Here is a 25,805-nt window from a genome sequence, read left to right on the forward strand (position 1 = left end):
TGGGTTCCTCAGGTGACTCGGTTCCTCAGGTGACTCGGTTCCTCAGGTGACTGGGTTCCTCAGGTGACTTGGTTCCTCAGGTGACTCAGTTCCTCAGGTGACCAAGGACGAGCACGTCGGGCTCAACGGTTTCCTTGACGGCTGCAAACAGTCGTCAGTCATCCGTGAAACAGGCTTTTAACCAAATGAAAGCCGGATCACTGGAGGCTTTCAGAGGCTCCGTGTTCAAGATGTCTACTCAAGAAACAAGAAACAATCTTCTCCTTTTGGAACTCCTCATATGACTCCAACTATTCTCTGGTCTTGAGACTTCACAATGTGGCTGAAACAAAGAAAAGAGCAAAGTGGAAACTCTGAACAGGAAGTGCTGAGCAACCCAGTAGAGAGGTTTGATGTATGGAGGTAGATTTGTGTCTTTATTACACGAGCAAATTTATTGTTTGTAAGTAAATTATCTGACTGCAAATCCTAAATCTTTGCTCTAAAAAAAGAAATCTCTAAAAAAAACCCACTCCTATAAAAAAAAGGCTATTAAAAAAAAGGCTATTAAAATTTAAAAAAAAAATCTCTAAAAAAAAAACTAAAAAAAAAAAAAGTCTTTTTTTTTAAGAGCGTTTATTTTTTTTGTTGAGTGCAAAGATTTTTTTGGAGAGTGAAGATTTGGGATTTGCAGTCAGATAATTTATTTACAAACAAGAAATTTGCTCTTGTAATAAAGACACTAATCTACCTCCATACAGATGCTTCACTGTTCACAGACCGAGACGCTGCAGTCACATTCTGGGTAATTTTCTAGATTTGGAAACTGTCCGTCTGTAACTCAGACACACACACACACACACACACACACACACACGCACACACACACACACACACACACACACACACACACACACACACACACACACACACACACACACACACACACACACACACACACACAGCTGTCAGGTTAACTTTGTGTTTCATCCTAAATGACTATGACAGACGGTCTGAGCCATCTGCCAATCTGCAACCTTGAGACTAGTGTGTGTGTGTGTGTGTGTGTGTGTGTGTGTGTGTGTGTGTGTGTGTGTGTGTGTGTGTGTGTGTGTGTGTGTGTCTGTGTGTGTGTGTGTGTGTGACTTGTTTGTGTGTGTGACTTGTTTGTGTGTGTGACTTGTGTGTTTGACTAAGTGGAAAAGGTACAAAGTGAGAAGAACAAGGTGACATGATAGGGAACAAACCTTTCCCTGAGAGGAGGACTTCCTGACCTCTCGCTCTTCCTTACAAATTGTTCTTCTATCTTTTATTTCCTCTGTTTCCTCGTTTTCTCTTCATCCCAACATTTTCTTTCCGTCCTCTCACCGCCTAAACTCTCTCTTTCACCCTTGTTGTTTCTTCTTTTCTTTGTTATTTTATTCAGAATTCATGAAGATTGTCCGGATTATTTAAGTGAATTCAAACCAACACAAACAGGGAAATGGATTATAATCCTGAAACTAAATAAACATTTTATGCTTTTCCAAAAAACTCCAATCAAACTGAATATTATATATATATATATATATATATATATATATATATATATATATATATATATATATATATATATATATATATATATATATATATATATATAATTACACAACACAGATATTGAGTGGATTTGACTTCCTTATTTCATGTGCGATCTGTCCTTTCTCAGGGTAACACACGGCCTCTGTTACATGCTACATACTAGTGACATGAGACCGTCTCACATGACACATGCAGACTTCACACGGTGAAACAATGAAACACCTCCACGCAGGTGAGGGGATGCAGCAGGACAGCAGCTCTGCCGTGGGGTCACGACTCACATCCACACATTTTCTCAGCTCAGTTCAAATCAGATTAGGGTTTTAATAATCTTCACGCAATGGCAGATTAAAAGAAGGCAGTGTGTGTGTGTGTGTGTGTGTGTGTGTGTGTGTGTGTGTGTGTGTCTTTTAATGCTCGGGTAATTTGCGGTACAGAGCCTTGCCAGAAGGTGAAGTCTTCTGGGAGAAACAGAGCGGCTTTCAGAGGAAAGAAGCCGTCGGCGCCTTTGTCTTTCATCTCCTCTCCGCCTCCTCTGACACGTCTGTGAGGTGTGTTTGTGTGAGTCGGTGGAGGATTGTGTACTTTTAAGAACCCGCTGGAGTTCAGAATCAGAATCAGCTTTAATGTCCATGTACATTTTCACATCCATGGAATTTGACGCCGGATTCTGCGCCTCATACTTGTTCACAATTTTTTTTTTATTCATTGAAGCTTGAGATCTTAAATAAAAAAGTGCTGGACTTCAAAAAGCATCAGGAGATGGACAGTAAGAAAAATAAAGATAAATACAGCATTTTTTCAAAATGATCACCTTGATTATGTCTGTTGTCATTATTTTTCCTCCGTCATCATCGCGTCTCATGAATTTTTTCCTGGAATCTGTTCTGCAACGTCCTGATGCGTCTCCTGCTGCTCGGGCCTGCGTCCTGCAGCACAGGTGTGTTTCACCTGGTGCACCTGCAGCCCTCCTCCCCTCCAGGCTGTCTCCTCTTTTGTTTGTGCTCTCATTCCGCCAACGCTCCCTTCATCAGCTCTTTCTTTCATCCTTCCCTCTTCTTCCCACAAGTTCCCCTCCATCTCCCTTCCCTCATTTCTATTTTCTGTCACTGCCTTCAAATGAATCATTTGACTCATGACTGACATATTTTGGGGTTTTATCACCTACAGAGTGCTGACCTCAATAAATCTAAAATAAAGAACTTTTGTACTTAGTTCATCACGTTTCCCTGCGTTTCATCGCAGGGTGTAAACGTCACACTGATTCATATGGAGGTAGATTTGTGTCTTTATTCCCTGAGCTCATTTATTGTTTGTAAGTAAATTATCTGACTGCAAATCCCAAATCTTTGCTCTCAAGTAAAAAAATATTTTCTCTAAAAAAAAAAGCTATAAAAAAAACGCTGAAAAAAAAACTCTTAACATTTTTTTTTTTTTGAGAGCACTTTTTTGTGTTTTCCTTTTTTTTTAGAGCAAAGATTTGAGATTTGCAGTCAGACAATTTACTTACAAAGAAGACATTTCCTTGTGTAATAAAGACACAAATCTACCTCCATACTTTACACTATAACCTTCTTATAAATACTGAAGGAGCATCACTTCTAAAATGTAAAAACTTTCTCTATTCATGGACCTTTTTCTGCTCATTTGCTTCTTTGTATGTTTCTCTCCATGTTTGTTGAGCTTAATCCTAACGTCTGTATTTTATTGTGTTTCAATGTGTGTTTATCTCTGGATGTATCGCGGTGGGAGAGTGGAGAGAATAAGATGCTTGTATTTGCTCTTGTCTTCAATTTGTTTTTAAATGATATCTGGATTCTTTTGCAGCACAATTTTAATGAAAAAAAAACATGTAAAAATGCGTAAATTTAACATTTCATCGTACCCATTACTACATCTACAAATTTCACATGACCAGTGAGAGCAACATAAATACATGAAGACATATTTCTTTGGTGAAGCGTCTGAACCTAATAAGACGTGCAGCTGGTCTCCTGCTTCAGAGCATCATCCAGCATCTCCCCACCTCGCAGACCTGCTTCTGTAATCTCATCACTTTGCTCCTGGACGCCAAAATACTTTTCATTAAACGGCCGCGGCGTTGCGTCCAGATATCCTCGGCTGCTTGCTAATGAAAAGAGACATTTATGAATATGAAAACGGGGTTTCACGTCAGACAGTGTGTGTGTGTGTGTGTTTGTGTGTGTGTCTGTGTGTACTATTGTGACTACAGTTGTTTGTCAGGGAGTGTGTACTTTGCTGTTCATGCGAATGTGAATAAAATTGGTCCTGAACCACAATAATATGAACAGTATCAGTCGTAATGTGCCAAATGAAAATTTTCATTTTTATGCAGATGATACTGTTATTTACTGTGAAGGTAAATTTGTGTCTTTATTACGCAAGCAAACTTCTTGTTTGTAAGTAAATTATCTGACTGCAAATCCCAAATCTTTCCTCTCAAAAAAAATTGCTCTAAAAAAACAAAAACATGAAAAAAACACTATTTAAAAACAACAAAAAAACGCTTTAAAAAAAATAAAAAAAATAAATCTAAAAAAAAAAAAGCTATTAAAAAAAAACACTCTAAAAAATAAATTAAAAAACACTCTAAAAAATGTGTAAATTAATTCATCAGCAAAATGCTAAGAGCTACTGGCTAACTGTTCCCAACGTCCGTCTAGAAAAGGGAAAAAGGAGTTTGAGGTTTGCTGCAGACTCATTTGGGGCTGTGGGAGCTGTTTATTTTTGTTGGTCTCTTTGTGTGTTTACAAATAGATTGAAAGAGCTGGAGGAAGGTTCATCTGCTTCCAGAGGTTTTTGACTGAGGTTTGTGCAACTAGAATATGGAGAATGGAGTTAGTTTGACTCAGGCTGTGATCTAAAAACGTTCTGTCACCGTTTAATGTGCTGCTGCTGTCGGTCTGTTCCTGACTGAAGCAACATGCTATGTGAGTTCATGCGGCTGTGAATGCATGTGCGTTGTGCGTCCTCACTGACTTCCATGTCTACACAAAGAGTTTGCCTCTTGCAGCGCTGCAGCCAGCAGGGAACCAAACGATGCATCCACATGCAGCGTCGCTGCGCGGCGAGGAAGCTGCGTGAGTCTCTGGAAGATTCTCACGTCCACCTCACTTTTAAAAAAACAGCCAAATCCTCTCTTGCAGAAATGTCGACCTTAACTTGATACCACACACCAGCAATTCCCTGAAGGGCGGTGAAGGTTTTGACATGTTGTGCTCCACGTCATGCTTCTATCGCCGCAGCAGAAGATAAGTGGAGATGAGCAACAGTCGCCCACAAGCGACCACAGTTGGACATGAAGTGTTGTTGAGCTGCTTTTAAAGCTTCTGCTGGACTTGGCTGACGAGTCCTCGCCGCATGCGTCTCCTGCGTCGGTGCAGCAGCTGCAGGATGGAAGCGAACCCGTCTGCAGCGGGCGGGCCGGCTGCCCACGTTCACTGAACCAAAATAGTTTTTCATGTCGGCTCCGTGGACAGAAATGAAGTGTTTTTATGAACTGATTCGTTGATTTTATTCCCCTGCACACCCTGAGGATGGAGAGGCGTCTGCATAGTAACAACACACGGACTGGGATCCTGATCGGTCAATGTCAGCTGACAGGGAATTACTTCTTAAGCCAAAAATTAGATGCAAACAACAAAACTTACACTCGTGGTTGAAAACCAGGATTTTTGGACGAAGAGATGCAGCTGATAACGATGCTCATGTTTTCACCAAGAGGCTCAAACTGGCAAAAATCATAACACAGAGCAGAAAAAAACCCTGTTTTTTAAGAGCAAGCAGATAAAAACAGAAGAAGATGAAAACTTTACAAAGACTGTGACATGAAAACCTTCTGTACTGATAATGTTTGCTCTACTTTATTTGAAAAGACAGACTGCGAAAAAAACAAAAAAACAGCTGAGATTTATTCTGTCATGTTTGTACTTTAATGTGTGTGTGTGTGTGTGTGTGTGTGTGTGTGTGTGTGTGTGTGTGTGTGTGTGTGGAAGCAGTACAGGATTTGTCAAAAATCCCCAACGGCAGTTTTTTTCTCAACCACAGCGAGTAAAGTGAAAGAAGAAATAAAAACCACAAACACCCGACAACACGAGTTTCCTGTGATGAACGCTGCCGACAGCGAAGATGCTCCATCCTCCTCTTCCTCACTGAGTCCTACAGGTGTTCACACCTGAACTTTACTTCCAGAACTGAGGGCGGAGGCAGAAACATCCATGGAGTCAGTTTGTGGCTGTGACTTCACACCCCGTGAACACACACATTTGTGTTAGTGTCTTCGTCTGGATCAGCGGTGTTCAAGGTCCGGCCCGCGGGCCGAACGCGGCCCGCGTTATTTTATTCATGGCCCGCCAGCTCTGTCAGAATAAATAAATCATAAAGTTAAAATACAATTCAGGACTAGGAATCACACACGTGGGATCGTACATCCTAAAAGCAAGAAAACACACAACGCCTCGAAAAATGACACATCATGATCACAATTCATTTATTTTGAATATTTAATAGTTTATTTAGGTTGCTAACCCAAGTTCATATACTACACTTGACACATACAATATACCGCAGCTCTTTGTTCTATTCCCTTTGTTACTTTTGTCTACAAACAACACAATCGCTCATGAGCGCTAACTTCGTACCGTTTCCTGGTTTGCGTGAAGATCTTAAATCTACGATGTGCAGAAGGAAGCAGCCATGTTTTCCCCTGAAAGCACTTCTACGCGTCCTTCTACCTCCTCCTCTAAGGAGCCGTCACTTCTGTCCGCTGGGTTGAATCCCAGAGTGGGAAACGTTTTCAGTTTGTAGAAACAAGCTGCATCTCCGCTGACAGATAACAGCTCGAGCGGCTCAGTTATCTCCTGCAACACAACGAAGCAGCCGGCTGCTAAAAGACGAGTTAAAGCTCTTGTTCCCCTGAAGAGAGAAGAGCAGCTCGCCTGCATCACAAGCTGCTGGACCTCGCTGTGTGTGTCTGCTTCTACTGCAGCGACCACACAACCGCACACATCTGTACAGGGTAACACACATCTGCACAGGGTAACACACACCTGCTCAGGGTAACACACATCTGCACAGGGTAACACACACCTGCTCAGGGTAACACACATCTGTACAGGGTAACACACATCTGCACAGGGTAACACACACCTGCTCAGGATGGAGGTCTGATGACGGCTCGATGGAGACGCATGGTGTGTGTTGGTCTGCTGGGACAGGATGACAATATGAGACATGCTAGTGATCAAGAGAGTGTGTTTGTGTGTTAAAACATTAATATTCCATGAGTGTTTTTTTCAGCATTTTTATTTTGCCTTTTTTTCCGAGCTTTTTTTTTTAGAGCTTTTTTTTTAGAACGTTCTTTTTTTGAGCGTTTTTTTTTTTTGTGGTTTTTTTTTAACGTTTTTTTTTTTTAGAGCGTTTTTTTAGAGCATTTATTTTGGAGTGGTTTTTTTTTTGCGTTTTTTTTTTAGAGTGTTTTTTTCCAAGCTTTTTATTTTAGAGCGTTTTTTTAGAGTTTTTTTTAGAGCGTTTATTTTTGAGCGTTTTTTTTAGAGCGTTTTTTTTTTTTTTTTTTTAGAGCGTTTTTTTTTTTTGTTTGACAGCAAAGATTTGGGATTTGCAGTCAGATAATTTACTTACAAACAAGAAATGTGCTCGCGTACTAAAGACAGAAATCTACCTCCATAGCTCTGAGCCAAAAGCTCTGTTCATCCGTGCAGTAAAGAGTCAAAACATTTCCATAAACTGATCACATTTTCAGAATCCAAACCGTCTCTTTTGCGCGTGAAAACATGAACAGAATTTATTAACATTGCTCAATCTTTCTTTCTGAAGTAAAGTTTTATGCTGTAAAAGTCCTGCATTGAAAGGTTTAGTTCAAGTGAAACACAATCAGCACGATGGACTAAAGTGTAATGTTTGTGTAGCTTTCAAGTCTGTGATGTTGTGTAAGAACGGAGAGTATTGCATCATATTTAAATTGTAAAATAATTTGTTTAAGTAAAATATGAACCTTCACAATAAGGTTAGTGAAATGCATTGACAATCAAAGCTTTACACACACACACACACACACACACACACTCACACATTGATTATTGATTATTCATTATTTTCTCTGCGATGTGACAGTGGTGGGGTGAAGGAGCGCTGCAGTTCTTGACATTGAAATTACTTTCATGAGAAAGAGAAGAAGCACTCGTACAAATGGATTTAATCCAAAGCGGCTCGTACCTTTGTTTCACAACAGCCTCAAGTATTCCAGTAATAATGACTGAGTTATTGTCATGATGTGACCCAGGGACGCACAACACAAAGCAGACAACAGGGCCAACATCTCAACACCATCAGCAGAACGTGGTCCTCACGTCGATGTGTCGGCTTCAACAGTGCAGACTCATAACATAAATCATAACACAGGAGACGGCTCGTCAGGGCCGTAGTGAAACACAATTATTAAATGTTCTCAAATCAGATAAATCATTTTCCTGCTCATGAGAAGAAAGACGGATAAACTAGCTTTCACATCCGCGCCAATAGACGGAGAGCAGCGTCACCTTTGAGTCGTTTATTAGTTTTATTATGAGCAGAATATGATTTTGATCAACATCTGTTTTGTTATCCGTGTAGTTTTTTTACTACCAGTGATAATAATCTATATGCACAAGTGGACACGACTGAGTTGAAGATAAACTAGTTCAGTGTCAAATATAGAGCTCAAAATTAAGAACAAAAATAAAAAACTTACTTTGAATCCTGTCATGCAGCTTTTAAACCTGCCAAACGTGTTGCTGCTGAGGCGGTTCTGTGTCATAAAGCATCTGACGGGAGGAAACACACACACACACACACACACACACACACACACACACACACACACACACACACACACACACACACACACACACACACACAATTGACTGCATTTAATTTGCATGTTTTTATTCATAGTTTTCATAAATGTGTTATTATAAATCAAATCACACCCTGGAGTTTGTTCTTGTATAAACGAATCATGCCAGTGGAGCGAATTAAATGTTCATTACATGTAATGTTTAAATGCTTGATGAAGATTAAAATGTTCCTATATTAGATCGTTTTTTGCATTTATTAAAACCAAATGTCACCGAATGATCTTATTAGCAGCAAAGCAGCGAATAAAGAAATGTTCTTTTCTCTATGGAATATATTAACCTCACATTGACTCATGCTGGGGCACACACACACACACACACACACACACACACACACACACACACACACACACACACACACACACACACACACACACACACATAATTATGCCACTCCAAACACAGGTCATTTGTTGCTCTCTGATCACAACTAATTAACTCCTCAGAAGCCAAACTGTGAAACTGTGTGTGTGTGTGTGTGTGTGTGTGTGTGTGTGTGTGTGTGTGTGTCTGTTCGCCTGCTTTTGAAGCATCAGGAGGACGACGGCTCCGTCCTGTAGAAAACCTTTCAACATGTTTCTTCATATTGTTCTGTCAAAGCGTTTAATCTCACGGCGTCCTGCTGCTCAAACGTGACATTTTAATGAGAAGGGACTTTGTAGTATCTCATGTCATGAAGTTCAAAGGGTTCGTTTGTCTTTAAACACAATTAGTCGTGTTTGTAGTCGGAGCTATGAGGTGAATTCATCCTGCTGCTTTTGGACAAAAAGCTTCTTATTCAGCTCTGAAGCTGTTGTGAAAGAGACAAACTGGTTTTATCTGTTTTATACCTTTGAATTAATTAATTAAAAACCTAAAGATGTACCATAGTGGGCATTTCCTGACATTAATGAACGCAGAACTTAAGTAAACTGCATGTGTATTTACAGTTTTGTGAGTCCATTGAAGTCATCACATCATCAGTTTGTCAATTGACAAAACCTTAAAGATGAAAGTGAACAGCTGACTTGTAATCGTGACCAGAGAAGATGAGATAAGATAAGATAAAATAAGATAAGATAATCCTTTATTAGTCCCTCAGTGGGGAAATTACAGGATTACAGCTGCCCTTATTAAACGAAATTGAAACTAGAGATAAGTAAGTAATATAAATAAACAGTAATAAAAACACAATTTAACAAAATTAAACAATAAGAAACAAAAAAAATGAAATATACAGATAGAATGAGAACAAACAGTAAAACATGTGTTGAAGAAGAATCTTCTGCTTCACACTTTTCCTTTTCAGATTATTTGACTTCACAGAGTTGACCTCCGACCTCTTCCGGCGACGTCGGCGTCCATCTTTTATTTTCTCTCCTCACGACGTCACACATTGAGTTCTTTCCTCTCACAGCCGAGAGGGACGAGGAGGTGGAAGAAGGAGGTTTATTGATCTGCTCCAGATTGATTTTCTCGTTTAATTTATCATAAGATTGGTCTCAAGTGCAGCTTCAGATAAACTGAATTTGTGTCAGTGGCTTCATCTCAGATTTAAACATCTGTGTGTGTGTGAAAGTTTACAGTCGAGTATTTATTTAGTTTTGTGTTCAATCATCACGTCTTCAGAGTAAAACCATCAGTAACGTGATGAAGAAAAGGTGAAGAAATGAAATATCATAGTTGTGTGAATGTTCATGGGGTCAAAATGTTTAATTTCAAGTTACATAAACATGTTTTACTGAAACTATGAACATAACACCTTCTAAATGTCTGTGAATATAAAATGTTTTAACAATGTAATGATTTACATGTCAACGCCGTCTTGAAGACGTTAATGATCACACTATTCATTATTAATATTTCATGCACATCATGAAGTATTTACAATAACCCAGAAAGCTGCTCTCCTTCAGACGGGATGAGTTGAAACACGAGTCCAGGATTCTGTTTCCAGAAAGACTTCCAGCGTTTAGCTTTTATTTGGGTTTATTTAATCATCTGTAGTCCATCACAAAAACACATTGCATGCGCAATGCATGCTGGGTAGATCAGACCAGAACTAACAGGAAGTATTTTGTTCTGTAACTTCCTGTTAATACTTTTAAGGCAGCTGAAAACTGTCGGACATTTTGTAGTTTTGAATGATCGTTTCCAGACGAGAAGCAGCTCTAACGAGCTTATTCTCTTTGTCCCTGGTACAGAAATTAAATTCTTATGAATGAAAGTATTAAAATGCTCTTTGTCATTTACCATTATTCTTTGAATGAGAAACGTAACCAAACCCGCTTCTTTCTCCCTCATCCCTTACCCCCCTTTCCTAATCCCTAACCCCTCTTTCCTCATCCCTAACCTCTCTTTCCTCATCCCTAACCCCTCTTTCCTCATCTTAACCCCTCTTTCCTCATCTTAACCCCTCTTTCCTCATCCCTAACCTCTCTTTCCTCATCCCTAACCCCTCTTTCCTCATCCCTAACCCCTCTTTTCTCATCCCTAACCCCTCTTTCCTCATCTTAACCCCTCTTTCCTCATCCCTCACCCCTCTTTCCTCATCTTAACCCCTCTTTCCTCATCCCTAACCTCTCTTTCCTCATCCCTAACCCCTCTTTCCTCATCTTAACCCCTCTTTCCTCATCTTAACCCCTCTTTCCTCATCCCTCACCCCTCTTTCCTCATCCCTAACCCCTCTTTCCTCATCTTAACCCCTCTTTCCTCATCCCTCACCCCTCTTTCCTCATCCCTCACCCCTCTTTCCTCATCTTAACCCCTCTTTCCTCATCCCTAACCCCTCTTTCCTCATCTTAACCCCTCTTTCCTCATCCCTCACCCCTCTTTCCTCATCCCTCACCCCTCTTTCCTCATCTTAACCCCTCTTTCCTCATCTTAACCCCTCTTTCCTCATCCCGCACCCCTCTTTCCTCATCCCTCACCCCTCTTTCCTCATCCCTAACCCCTCTTTCCTCATCCCTCACCCCTCTTTCCTCATCCCTCACCCCTCTTTCCTCATCCCTCACCCCTCTTTCCTCATCCCTCACCCCTCTTTCCTCATCCCTAACCCCTCTTTCCTCATCCCTCACCCCTCTTTCCTCATCCCTCACCCCTCTTTCCTCATCCCTAACCCCTCTTTCCTCATCCCTCACCCCTCTTTCCTCATCCCTCACCCCTCTTTCCTCATCCCTAACCCCTCTTTCCTCATTCCTCACCCCTCTTTCCTCATCCCTTACCCCCCTTTCCTCATCCCTCACCCCTCTTTCCTCATCCCTAACCCCTCTTTCCTCATCCCTCACCCCTCTTTCCTCATCCCTAACCCCTCTTTCCTCATCCCTCACCCCTCTTTCCTCATCCCTAACCCCTCTTTCCTCATCCCTCACCCCTCTTTCCTCATCCCTTACCCCCCTTTCCTCATCCCTCACCCCTCTTTCCTCATCCCTCACCCCTCTTTCCTCATCCCTCACCCCTCTTTCCTCATCCCTAACCCCTCTTTCCTCATCTTAACCCCTCTTTCCTCATCCCTCACCCCTCTTTCCTCATCCCTAACCCCTCTTTCCTCATCTTAACCCCTCTTTCCTCATCCCTCACCCCTCTTTCCTCATCCCTAACCCCTCTTTCCTCATCTTAACCCCTCTTTCCTCATCCCTAACCCCTCTTTCCTCATCCCTCACTCCTCTTTCCTAATCCCTTACCTCCCTTCCCCTCTTCTCCTCCTCCTATGAGTCTATTCTCTTTGTCTCTGGTACAGAAATTAAATTCCCATGAATGAAAGTAATAAAATGCTCTTTGTCAGTGTTAGAAAACGTGTGAAGTGAAATGATGAAAAGTTGTTGAAGGAACGCAGCAGAACCCAAAAATATTGCCTAACGTTTTTTTTTTTATCTCGGCGGTTTTAAATATTTCTTCAGGTTCAGGAACTTCAGAAGAAGGGAAGTTCTTTAATGACACTTCAAGGGATCATTGTGGGAAACACAGTTGCCTCATGGCTTCTCCTCAACTGAAAAATAATCCTTTCATCTGTTTAATTCATGACATAGTTTGAGAAACAGAGTTTTGTTCTACATTTGTTCTGTGTTTTCTGGTCGTGTGGCCCCAGAGATGTTCTCCACCTTCTGTGGTGCTACATCAGTAATCCCTCCGGGATTAATTAATACCTTTTTATATTATTCCAATTATACGTTTTCAGCACGGGGCTGGATTTGAACTGGGAAATATAATGAATCCAACCATTAAATTGAACAAATTGTCTGTTTCTCCAGACATTGACGCATCGGATAATAAGCAGCTGCAATGTGCCGTCTGCTGAACCCCAGCAAGGAGTCTCATTACTGTCAGCAGGCCTCTGATACATGATGCTGCTGGAGGAGGAGATGTCTCCCACTCTTTATTATCCTGCAGACAGCGTGTGACCAAAGACAAAAGGCTCAATCTCAAGGTCGTCCTCTGCAGGGAGGCTGTGAAGGGATTGTTGAACTGTCGGGAGAACACGAGGCAGATCCACAACCCAAAGGTTGGACTTTAGATTGTCACTTTGAGGAGCTGCAGAGTTAAATCTGAGCTAACTAGCTTAGCTTTCTGACATCAACCTGGTCCTCAAAAGAGAGATGGACGGGGTTTCTGCAAACAAGGAGGCTGTTCTCTCAGAGGAAATGATGATGGTTCATGACTAAACCTACGTTTGAAAATATACTTCATGCAAGTAATGAGAAGCAGCTCAAAAGGTATCTAGAAAGCAGTGTTTAAGAACCCAAAGTGCCCCCAAAACTGGGGGCAGAATTCTTCATCAGGAGCTCTTCCTCACTCTCCAACTCCTCTTCCTCCCGTGAATTGAGACCAAAGCCACTGATGTGACATCGCAATAAAACCATAAATATGACTCAAAAGGCTCAAAAGTTATGAAAATATCAATGTGTATGTCCCTCGCTCGATGCCTCACATGATTGGCGCCTTTCTGGAAAGTTTACGACCGTCAGACTCCGATAATTGCGTCAAAACATCCGTCAGACAAAGCCTGAGCAAGATGTCCACCACATCTGAAATATGACTTACTTATGCATAAAACGATGCATTTGGTGCATCTGCTCAAGCAGAGCCTCTCTGTTGTGGGACCAGAAGCGTTCAAGGTCCAGGAAGTAAGTTAGATCTCAACCTACGGTTCACGAAATCTGCACTAAATTAATTAAAAAAAATATTTGACTTCACTTAATCAAAGTCAAACTTTGCAGAGATATACTGATATATATATATACATATATATATATATATATATATATATATATATATATATATATATATATATATATATATATATATATATATATATCTTAACTCGTCTCCCACGTATTTTCTGGATATTAAAACTTTAGAATTTTTGAGTGGGTACATGTTATTAATGGCGATTACATACTTTACATAGAGGCTTTTACTATATATTTTAATTAATTGAAAAGGTAATTTTGTTAAATTAGCAATGTGAAATCATGATAACGTGCAAAAAGTTACAATTAACTAACGTGAGGAAAAAGAAAGAATGAACAGGAGAGGATCATTCGTGCAGAAGACGATGCGACTGCACGAGGAAGCGATTGAGTGAAGTGGAGAGAAACATCGACGTAGAAACTGAACAAAATAAAACCGTTTGTGACAAACATTAATATGTAGAGCGAATCGGAGCCGTGCAGAATTGAAGTGAGAAGAAATTTGATGAAGCATGACGGCGGGAGAGAAGTGTCTTCAGACTTGTAGACGGAGAACACTGCCAGTGTTTTATCACTATTAAGAAGATAATATATGTAAAGTGTGGCTCCAAGGACGCTCAATCAGTCCATCAATTTGGCAAACACACTTATGGTTCAGAGACGACAATTTATATAGATTTTGACGCAGCCCAGTTGCCGGGGAAAAATATTTGCCTCGTACATTTCTGCCATCGAGGCAGAGCAAAGGACGACTGTACGAACGTATTCTCAGTCGCATTCTTTGGACCATTTCTCAGTGTGTAATATTTAATGCTGCAACAAGAGTCTATCTTAGCCTCAATGAATATGGGAATCACTCCATTTCATAGATGTCCCATACTTTCTGGATCCATATGTAAGTCGGGGGTCCGGTTTCAACCATCTGATGGTGAAACCATTCAAAGCTGCTCTGAGCTGTAGGTTGAGGTATTTTTTTTGTCCCTCGTCCTCGTCCAGTATTGCTTCTCTGGGGTTTTGTTGTAATATTTCTTTGAGGGCATCAAAGACTTCTCTGCAGTATTTTAATTCATGTCATAGCCAGAATATCTGTGTGTGATTGGCAGCTCTCCTGCAGGTCGGCGTGTGTTAGCTGCTCCTTCTGGTGTTCTGGAGAACCTGGGGATTATTTCCATCCCCTCCAGGTGTTTGAGTTTGTAACTCGTGTTTGCACATTTTCCTCCCAGGTGACATCAGAACAAGAGGACATCGGCATGTCACGGTTTGTATTATCAAAAGCTTATTCTTGCTAATAATGCTTCACATGTTTGAAAATGCTTGGTGAGAAAGTGGAGCGAAACATTCATATGCAAACAGGAAACCAGGCGACTGTGAGACATCATGCTGGAACAGTAAATCAGAAAATGTGTAAACATGTCAATCATATTAAATCAGGAGTATTTGTGTATTTAAATCAGACTATTTCAGATGAGCACTGCACACAAAAATACAATCCGGTGCTGAAAGCAACAAAAGGAAATGACGAACAGTTGCAAGGAGGCAGAAAGAGAACGAGTGAGAAATGAACATGATGTGAGCTTCTTGGACGTTCACTAAAACACTAAAAGACTAAAAGACGAGGGGAAGTAAAGGGCGGGCTGAAGTTTGTTGCGGGATGGTGAACAAAGTTGATGCCAAAACATGAAAGAAGATGGAACGGAGAAAGTGTTGAAGGAAAGACGGATAAAAAGGTGAGCGATGGTGTTCAGGGCTGAAGGTGGTGATTAAAAGGACGGAGACCAGAGACTGATGAGAGAGGAAGAGGAAGAGCAGGTCGGGTGGAAGAGAGGAAGGATGAAAGAAAAGTGGTCTGTGAGATAGAGCAGAAAGTAAAGGTGGAGGGAGGGACACATGAGACTAAACCAGACAGCAATAATGCAGAAATTGTGTCACATTGAAAAAGTCAAAAGCTAAACAAAAGTCTGACAAAAACTCAGATGCCGTTCGGTTTTCACGTTGCCTCACTCAACCTCGATCAACCAAATTATATTTAAATTAAAAAACTGGCATGAGTCTTTTCAAAAGTGCGATCACTGAAGTTGTTCCACGTCTGATGCGTTCACTTTATTATTCACGACAACATGATTGTAGCTTACGTAAAGCAACACTAGTTGCATTGCGTTTGGTAGAAACACTGCAGAGACGAAGGACGAGAACAAAGCAGCGACAGATGTTACTTCCCCAAATTAAACATCGTGAATGCACAAACCATCAGCAACAACTACACAAAAGCTGAATGTGAAACCTTTTCTCAGTAAACTCAAGGTGACTTCAATACTTAAGACAAAGCCCTTTCCACTCAGTCCACAACTTGCTCTTCATCTCACTGCTTTCCACTGCAATACTTCTTACATCCTTCAGTCTTCTTCTTTATTTGAAAAGTGTTGAAGCAAAGTACTTAATCCACAAGCTGTTGAAATAACGCTTTAGTGCGTATTGTTCCTTTAATTGAAAGGGAGTCGGTACAATGAACCAAAGCTGTAACTATTCTCAGACCTGTATTCAATCCAAAGCGTTTATTGAAAATCCTTCACTTGTGATTACTGACAGAGAATCCACAACACTTTCAAACCCTTCTTTTTAAATACAGAGTGGGTAGGCAGGATAAAAGAAGAGAGTGAACGAGGCCGTGATTTGATTTTGCAAAGAGCAAGAAAACCAAAGGTATCCTGAGATGAAAGCAAAAGTTGACAGAAGTCCTGACGTTTTTCCAGTATGGGGTAAAACTCATAGTCCAACTCCCAGAAAGCAGCTCATTAAAACAGAGTATCTGAGGTCTCGTCCCCTCAGAGTGAAGCTCATTAAACTTTCCGCCACTTCCCAGCGGCCGCTACGATAGCTAACGCCGCCGCCGCCAGACAGATACGAGGAGGACATGTGGAGAAGAGAGACCAGTTTCTGCAGAGAGACGAGATGCCGGCAGGAGACACAGTGAAGGGCCGAGCGAACAACCAGGATGTGCAGCCTCACACGTTAGTGTGGAAGTGACCAGCTGGATGGAGGTAATCATGAATATAAACTGCCATCCGCTCCTATCGGGGGCAACTTTTATTTAGCCAATATTTCATTAACGGGGTCCATTCGACTGCTCCGGCTCCACTCGGGGAGTCGCAAAATTAATAAGGTATTTTTTTCTGCTGTCCAAAATCCAAAATGTCTCTGAAGTCAGAGGACTGGGCACCGTCATGGCTGCTGGTCTTGTTGTGGGGGAACCTGCAGCGCTCACTGTACACTTCTAATCTCATGTGAGGGATTATTTCTTCTTTGGATGCAGTGACTCTGAACCAAACTGTGAGTTGCTGTGAAATGATGTACTAATCTTTTAAATCCAAACACAATGTTTAAACTGAATTATAGGCCTTATATATATTAAATGTTGTACGGTCTTTCAGTATTGTCTCTCTCTTAAGTGCAAACTGTTTGCAGATTGTTTTAGTTTTAACATTTTTATCGTACAATTTAATTCCAAAAGAAAATCCTACCTGAAGAAGAGTCTAATCCTACTGGGTTTATATGGAAGCCCATTTACGCCCCCCCCAAAAATTAGGAGCAAAAAAATTAAAAAATAAGGAGCAAAAAAAATAAAAATAAAAATTAGGACCAAAAATAAAAAAATAAAAAAATCAGGACCAAAAAAAAAATGAATCGAATTTTTTTCCTTTTTTTCTGTTGCCTTGTTTTTTTTTGTTCACTAAAAAAAACAGTCAACAAAAAACAAAGAGAATGAAAAAAAAAAAACGTTTTCTTTTGTTTCCCGTTTCCTTCCAGGAGAGAAATGAGAACTTGACTACTGATATCAAATGTTAAAATGTTTGTGTCAGAAATGGGCTTCCATAGATTCATGAGTGTCAAAGGGAGTTTTAAATGACAGAGCACTGCGTCGCAAAGTAGTCAACACAATGCAAAGACCAGATGTCAAAACCAAAAGCTGATGTTTTGGACATTACGTCATGCTTTTGGGTTTAGCAACAAACATCCAGAACAACACGCCACAAAGCAACCCGTCAGCGTTTGAAGAGAAGTGTTTCAGTTTAACATGCAGAGATGCACGTGTTGTATCTGACGACGTCTCCAATGCTCCTCATCCTCTTGAGTGTGCATGTTTTAATCCAGTAATTTGTGTAATGACTGAACCAGCAGACGGGTTTGAGAAGAGTCCTAATGCAGCTTTGGTAAAGTCCTAATGAAAAAGCATGCGCAGGAACATTAAAGCAGTGCTGCCTTTTCTTCCAGGACTTCTTATGTGTCTTCACATCGCAAATACAAATTATGTTATTAGCTTCAAATGAACTCTTCGGTTAATAAATAAATATATTCCTTTATCAATTCCCAGTGTGGAGCGGGAGCAAATAAGGCTTAATGCAATTGCACACAGACATTTGGGCAATAAGAGCCACGCACAAATAAACAGCAGACGCGGTGAAAATGAACCCGAGCAGGTAAACAAACACAAGAAAGCACTCAGTGTGTTTGTCTCTGCTGGTTTGTGTTCAGCGCCTTTAGCATTAGCGCTAATCTACCAAACCTGCATGGTTGTGCCTAAAGCTACTTTCTAATTCTGTTCCTAATTATAAACGCGTCTCGTCTCTGTTGCGAGTTTAATTCTGTCGTCTCGCGGTGACGATGACGGTGAATTTGGATGTCAGAACTCTTTGGGAAATGATGTTATGACATTAAATATCTTGAATATAATACCGGAGTAAAACAGATGATGTGCTGAGTGTTTCTAAAATGGGTTTGACGAGGATTTTTGTGGTTGTGCCAACAAAGAAATATGAATAAAATCTGCATCTCCGCCCTCGCCACACCTGTTCTCCTGTAGTACCTCCGCGCCCCACTAGAGGGTCGCGCCCCACAGTTTGAGAGCCACTGAGTTAACATCAGGCAGCCCCATCAAGGAATCGGATTAGGATGCCAGGAAACAGACTTCAAAAATAATTGTAGAAGGAAAAATGTGATTAGCGGTATCTCTGCCGTCATAATGAATCTTGTCTTCATCCTTTCTCCGAAACACAGCTGCTGTTTGAGTGAAACACGGACGCAAAGCAGAGGATTTGAAAGAGATGAGAGATCAGATAGACACAAACACACAGCAGGTCCACCCTTCCCATTATCCACCCACGCCTCGGTAGAAATGATTTCTGCAATCATTCTTTCATTAGTCGTCTAACGGCCTGGCGATGGTGCCATTATTGTCTCGAGAGAGAGAGAGAGAAGGAACGAGCATGAGCCCAAAGGCTGGTCAGCGCTGATCAGCAATGAATTATTAATCAGCTGGTTAAAATTCATCACCTTCTATCAACTCAACCAACAAAATCATCTGAATAACAACAATTGTATTCTTTCTATAATGAGCTCAGTGTGCGAGGTGACACTGCTTCTGTCTTTCAACACACCTGAACGTTTGACGAGCATTAAATATGACACGTTTCCAGGAACAGAGCCGGTCATTAAATGTCTGGAGATCTCTCAACGAGTCAGTAAGCGTGTTGACGACGTTTCCATCGACCGATGCGAAAACCAGAATGTACAAACATTCACGGCTGAAGAAGAGGAGTCGTTTAAGGGAAGATGAACTTCACTAGATATACATTTCATTTATGCAGTTCCAGGTTGAATTGGTTTGCAGGAACGTTGTCACGACTTTGAGTAACTCTGATTGGAAAGACTTGATGAAGACGCCACTTTTCTGCTAAATCATTGCAGCTGAGAGCGATGAACCGTTCTGCATACTCGACTGTGTACTATGTGCAGAGATACTAGTATGCAGAGATACTAGTATGTGTACCTGCATTTGTTGAGGCAGCCAAATAGTGTACTTCTTTTGAAATACAAAACATGTGTGTAACAAGCGTTTTTAATGAACTTAGGAGATTAAAATGTTGTAATAATTATGTACAATATGCCAGCTTGTATTGGGCAGTGCTGTGAATGCATGAATAACATGTAGTTTTACAGCACTTTGAGTGGTTGGAAGACTAAAAAACTATTAACTCCACCTTTACATATTTATTTTGTTTCACTTATAAAGTGTTTACCATGTGTGTATTTAAAAAAAAATAAAAAAAAAAATGCATGAAACACAGTTGTAGTTTATCAAACGTCTGAAATTAACTTAGCTATTTAAAATAATATAAGATTTTGGGGAGTGGGGGTCGACAAATGAGTTGTGTTAGACTTCTGCTCGGTGTCATATACTTCTAAATATTCTTAAACAATGGAAATGTATCTGAAAATTTAAAATTATGCTTAAGACATTATGCCTTTGCACATCTATAATAAGAAAATTAGAAATTATGTGAAAACTGTAAAAGTTACCAAAGGCAAAGGTCTGATTGTCTGATGATGAATTAAATGACGCGTTCATGTTGCAGCAAGGACATTTGCTCATTGACTCTCTCACTTCATGTGTCTGCAAATAAAGATGAAGAAAACTAAATGACAAAAAAATCCACCCCGAGCATTGACGCTGTGAAAAAGGACAAAGTCTGGATTTAAGTGCGATCCTCATGTTTCATGGCAGCTTGTCGTCTGGAGGTTCATCCACTGCAAACCACACTTTAAAAATCACAAATTTGTGGAAGCAAAACATGGAAGATTCTACTTTTTGACGTACGAAAACTTCCATGTATTGGCCTTAAAGGCTGGTGCGCACCATTAGCAGACTGACTAGTTATTAATGTTTGTTAAAGTATGTAGATGCAGCTGGTCTGACTCTTGTGGGGTCCAAACTAGAGAAGTGTGTGTTTGTGTGTGTGTGTGTGTGTGTATTGACATTATGTTTCCACAACAAAGCCGCAGCGACCCCATTTTGAAATCTGCTTTTCTGATCTCCCATTCTGTCAGAACTTGCTAGTAGAGAAGCCAGAAACATCGGGTCACATGTTCAAAGACTTTTTCTCCGTCTGTGATAAAGAAATTAGGTAATTAACACATTCCAATTGGGAATCAAAGACCGCAGCTTGTTAAGAAGGAAACAAAACCTTTTTGAAAGCACAAATATGTCATCTAAAAAGTAGGATCCAGTTTGTATTTTAGCTGAATCGTATAACCAGCAGAGCAAGACAGCAAGCGCTCCTCCGTCCATCAAAGAACATTTGCAGCTCTATATGAGCAAACATACTTTAAGAATAAAGGGATTAAAGATGCTAACCTCAGGCTAACCTCGTCACGCTGCCATGGACTCGTGTTGTGGAAGCACTGTTGAAACCCGCAAAACTCAATTTTAAATGCTCTTTAAGAGGCGAAGACACACAATACATGAGACTGAATTTTAAAGACATGTTTAAGACGATGCACACGCCATTGAGCTCTCAGTCCTCAGATGACTCTGTGAAGCTGGACGTTGACACAATGCTTTATTGTCAGCATGCTGCCGTGCAGTCAGACTGCATATATAATCAGTGGACATAGTTATTCTGACTATTGATACTATAAACACATTTATACAATACAATGCACTATTATTATTGCTAAATAATTCAAGTTGAAGCATATCTGCATTATCTTCCTTTTTAAAACCTGGAGGATGCTGCCTGTTCGCCCTCGCAGAGACTAACTTATTGATATTAAGCTTAAAATATGTTGAGAAGTCACATTCCTAGTGTTAAAGGCACATTCTGTAATCTGCATTACAGCAATATTCAAAGTTTTGTGTTAATATCAGTGTACTTAAAAAGGTCCAAAGATGAATGGCTGCAGTTACAGAAGCTTTCACACTAGAATCTCAATATATTGCTAAAAACATTCAATATAAATTGTGTTGATACATATCTTTGAGAAACTTCTGTTATATCTAGTTTTGACAACAATATTTACACACTTATGTTCTCATTCTGTTTTTTATTTCCCTGGTACTACACACAACACGTTACCTCGTATATAAATTAGCTGTCATTCACTTTATAATTCTCTTTAATTGTGACAAAACTAATCATGCTTACAAATATAATTGGAAATCTGTTCCTGTAAACACGCTGCCAGTCTTAACGAGCCGCCTGTAATTCCTGCTAAACATGCAGTGAAGACAAAGACAGCGTGAGCTATAAATACAACATCTAGAAAATCCTAAACCTGACAGTCTGATCAAGGTTGTTTGAAAAGAAAGTAGGTGTTCCCAAAGCTATCCCAAAGGAGATCTAAAAAGTCTTGGATCCCCTATGAATAGGAAAGGATGACTCACAACCCTGCTGCAAGGTGCACATGACAGGCTCACAACACAAGTCGTGTAATCCTAAATGCTAAAATGGTTCCTCCTTCCCCACATGTCAAGGACAGGTGAGGGGTCAGGACAGTATAGGTGTTCTTGAAATACACAAATGGAACGGATTTGTCTGATGCAGCAGGCTGAGCAACACCGGCCAATGCACATCTTTGTTCTTTGAAAACGAACATACTTTGTTTTCAAAGTACTCAGAACCTTTCTGTGTTTTTGTGTTTTTAAAGTACCCAGAGACGAACAGAACCGGACAGAGCGACGTGACTCCAGCTCAACTGTCACTTCAGTGGAGGACGAGCCGGAGTCTAGACCTAGATAACACACTTTTAGACCTAGCTAACACAGTATTAGACCTAGCTAACACACTTTTAGACCTAGCTAACACACTTTTAGACCTAGCTAACACACTTTTAGACCTAGCTAACACAGTATTAGACCTAGCTATCACAGTATTAGACCTAGCTAACACACTTTTAGACCTAGCTAACACAGTATTAGACCAAGCTAACACACTTTTAGACATAGCTAACACACTTTTAGACCTAGCTAACACACTTTTAGACCTAGCTAACACACTTTTAGACCTAGCTAACACACTTTTAGACCTAGCTAACACACTTTTAGACCTAGCTAACACAGTATTAGACCAAGCTAACACACTTTTAGACCTAGCTAACACACTTTTAGACCTAGCTAATACATGTTTAGACCTAGCTAACACAGTATTAGACCAAGCTAACCCACTATCAGACCTAGCTAACATAGTATTAGACCTACCTAACACACCTTTAGGCCTAGCAAACATACTATTAGACCAAGCTAACACTTTTAGACCTAGCTAACACAGTATCAGACCTAGCTAAAACACTTTTAGACCTAGCTAACACAGTATCAGACCTAGCTAAAACACTTTTAGACCTCGATAACCTCCTTTCAGGCGAGGGGTCAGAATAGTATAGGTGTTCTTGAAATACACAAATGTAACGTTTCTTGAAGTACACAGAAGAAAATACTTTTAGTCACATCTGTTCTCACTATACATCTTAGAACCTGAGTGTTTGTGGAGGAGAGCTCAGTATTTCATACATGTTTGAGATCACAGCAACAATGATGTCGCCACATTAAGTCATCACCAAAGATTGTTATAGTTCACAGCGAAAGGGTTAACACATTGCTTCATTCAGCATCAGGTGCAGAAAGACAGAAAGAAACCAGAATGTGACTCAATTACACCACAGCAGGCGTACAGCGAATGCTGCTGTAATGTATGTTAATAAATGCACGACAGGTGAATCAGAGGCTTTTTTTAAACTTCAAATCTGTTTTGTTCTGTCTTACATGCCAGAGGCTTTTGTTATGAGCAGGTTAGATTACTACAACTCTCTGATTATGGGCCCAAAAATCCTTTACAGGAACTGTTCCTATTTAAATCTGCACACATTTAGAGCAGTCTGGCAGGAAGGGATGTTGGTAGAAGATGATCCTTCACAAAATTTGCGATAAATATACTTTTTATTTTACTTAAAGGCAAACGACCAGAGAGAGCTTTTAATCACACTACAATGCATTACAACAATGATCATGATTGCATTATGAAAAGATTACGATGTATAACAACCATGGAATTTATAATATACTGTGATCCCTGAAAAAAAAATGTCAATGAGTGACCAGACCAGTAAAGCTACTTTTCCTTGAGCCAGGATACTGTGAAAAAAATCCATTTGGAGATGAGGAAGCACACAGGGGATTGAAGCAGAGCTGCAAACTACCAGGAAATAGAAAGTAGAGGAAAAGCAATCGAACCGACAGGGTGAGATTATATATGATGAAAAGGTAGAAACCGAGGTGTCGGCAGTTAGTTAAGAAGAGGGGGCGGTTATGACCGATGTGAGAATACGTGACAGAACAGAGCATATGAGAGAAAAGAGGGAAGTAAACAGGTAATGACAAAGCCGAGAGGAGAAGGAGGAAGAAGAAGAAGAAGAGATTGGAAAGGAGGTCAGAGAGAAGATGAGCTCAGAGGTTAAAGACAACCCGATGGTGGGGATGTGAACAGAGAAGAAACGCCAATAGACAGAAAGTAAGAAGAGAAAAAGAAAGGGAATATAGCTGATTTGGGTATTTTGTTAAGACATAAAGTAGAAGTAAAATATATTTATATTTTCCTGAGTATAATTCATAATGACTTTGGTGAGTGTCACCACGATCATTTTATTTGTTGTGTTGTCAAAACTTTATTGATCCCAAGTCTTTTCATCAAACACCGTCGGATAGAAAATGTCCAGCACTTTAGTTTAAGACCAAAAATCCGCAAAACTAATTACATTTCCATCAACATTTAATGTGTTAGCATCTGGCAGCAACCTCTGCTTTTGAATCTAGGAACCTCAACAAAGACCACTCTTACTTTACTCACTCCTGTCAAGTGCAATGGAAATAAAGTTTGTCTGAATGACACAAGGCTCAAGTATTGGGCCTCAAAACACTGATCTTTGGACTTGGTGCCTCCACAGAAACATGTGATACGTCTGAGCAGATTTATGGTAATGGTAATTGGACTCATACGTGTATAGAGCTTTCTGGTTTTCCATCCACTCAAAGCACTTTAACACTATACGTTATTCACACACATTCATACGCTGATGGCGGGCCGTGGAAGGTGTCTCCATCCATCAGGGCGGTTAATCATCCGCACGCCTTCGGCAGCAGTCGGGGTTAAGTGTTGAATGACTCGCGGACGCGGACCGGATCAACCGGGGGATCGGACAGCCGACCTTCTGATTGAAGTGCACGACCCGCTCGACCTTCAAGCGCCCCAAGGATGTACTGACGTTAATTTACAGTGGAAAGCGTGTCACACTTAATCTAAACATTAGTTGTGTTCTGCCTGTGTGATCAATTCTGACTCCATGAAGGAACCAGAGCTTTGACAAACTGTGGCAGTTGGGTTTAAATGTCTTTGTGAGCTGTGCGTCAACTTCAGCTCCCCCTCAGACTCCGGGGAGGCGAGTCTCACCTTCTGAACAGCTCTGCATTCGATGGTGATTGAACAAGACCACCACATGAATCACTGATTAACGGCCACAGCGGATGTTTAGATCGACGTCATCGGTGGCTATGTAGCAGCGTGTGTTTACAGTCATGATATTGTGTTTTTTTCACCTGCTGAGTTCAGTTTTTCGGGCTTCAAAAAATTATTTCAGAACTATTCTTTACAACGCTTGTAAAAATCATGAGTAGGATGGAGAGCAAGATGCTGTTAGACATGTTCTGATAACAATCAAAGGGATTCACAAATGATTTTTGATGAGCAGGTTCCTGATAGAGATGCTTTTGGAGACCAACAACAGCTTGACAACAGTTCTAGATTGGAGCTATCTATCTAGCTAGCTGGAGCTAGCTAGATAGCTAGCTAGCTAGCTAGATGGATAGATCGATGGATAGATAGATCGATGGATAGATAGATAGATAGATAGATAGATAGATAGATAGATAGATAGATAGATAGATAGATAGATGGATAATTACTTTATTAATCCCCGTTAAAATCAATCCACGTTCACGTTTTAAATGTTCCAACAGTTCTAGATTGGAGCTATCTATCTAGCTAACTGGAGCTAGCTAGCTAGCTAGATGGATAGATAGATGGATAGATAGATAGATAGATAGATGGATGGATGGATGGATGGATAGATAGATAGATGGATGGATGGATGGATGGATGGATGGATGGATAGATAGATAGATAGATAGATAGATAGATAGATAGATAGATAGATAGATAGATAGATAGATAGATAGATAGATAGATAGATAGATAGATAGATAGATAGATAATTACTTTATTAATCCCTGACTTATCACATTTCAATGCAAGCAGCCTTG

This window comes from Clinocottus analis, unplaced genomic scaffold (genome assembly GCF_023055335.1).
Source record: "Clinocottus analis isolate CAN_PGR_092001 unplaced genomic scaffold, fCliAna1.0.p SCAF_39, whole genome shotgun sequence".
NCBI classification, from domain to species: domain Eukaryota; kingdom Metazoa; phylum Chordata; class Actinopteri; order Perciformes; family Cottidae; genus Clinocottus; species Clinocottus analis.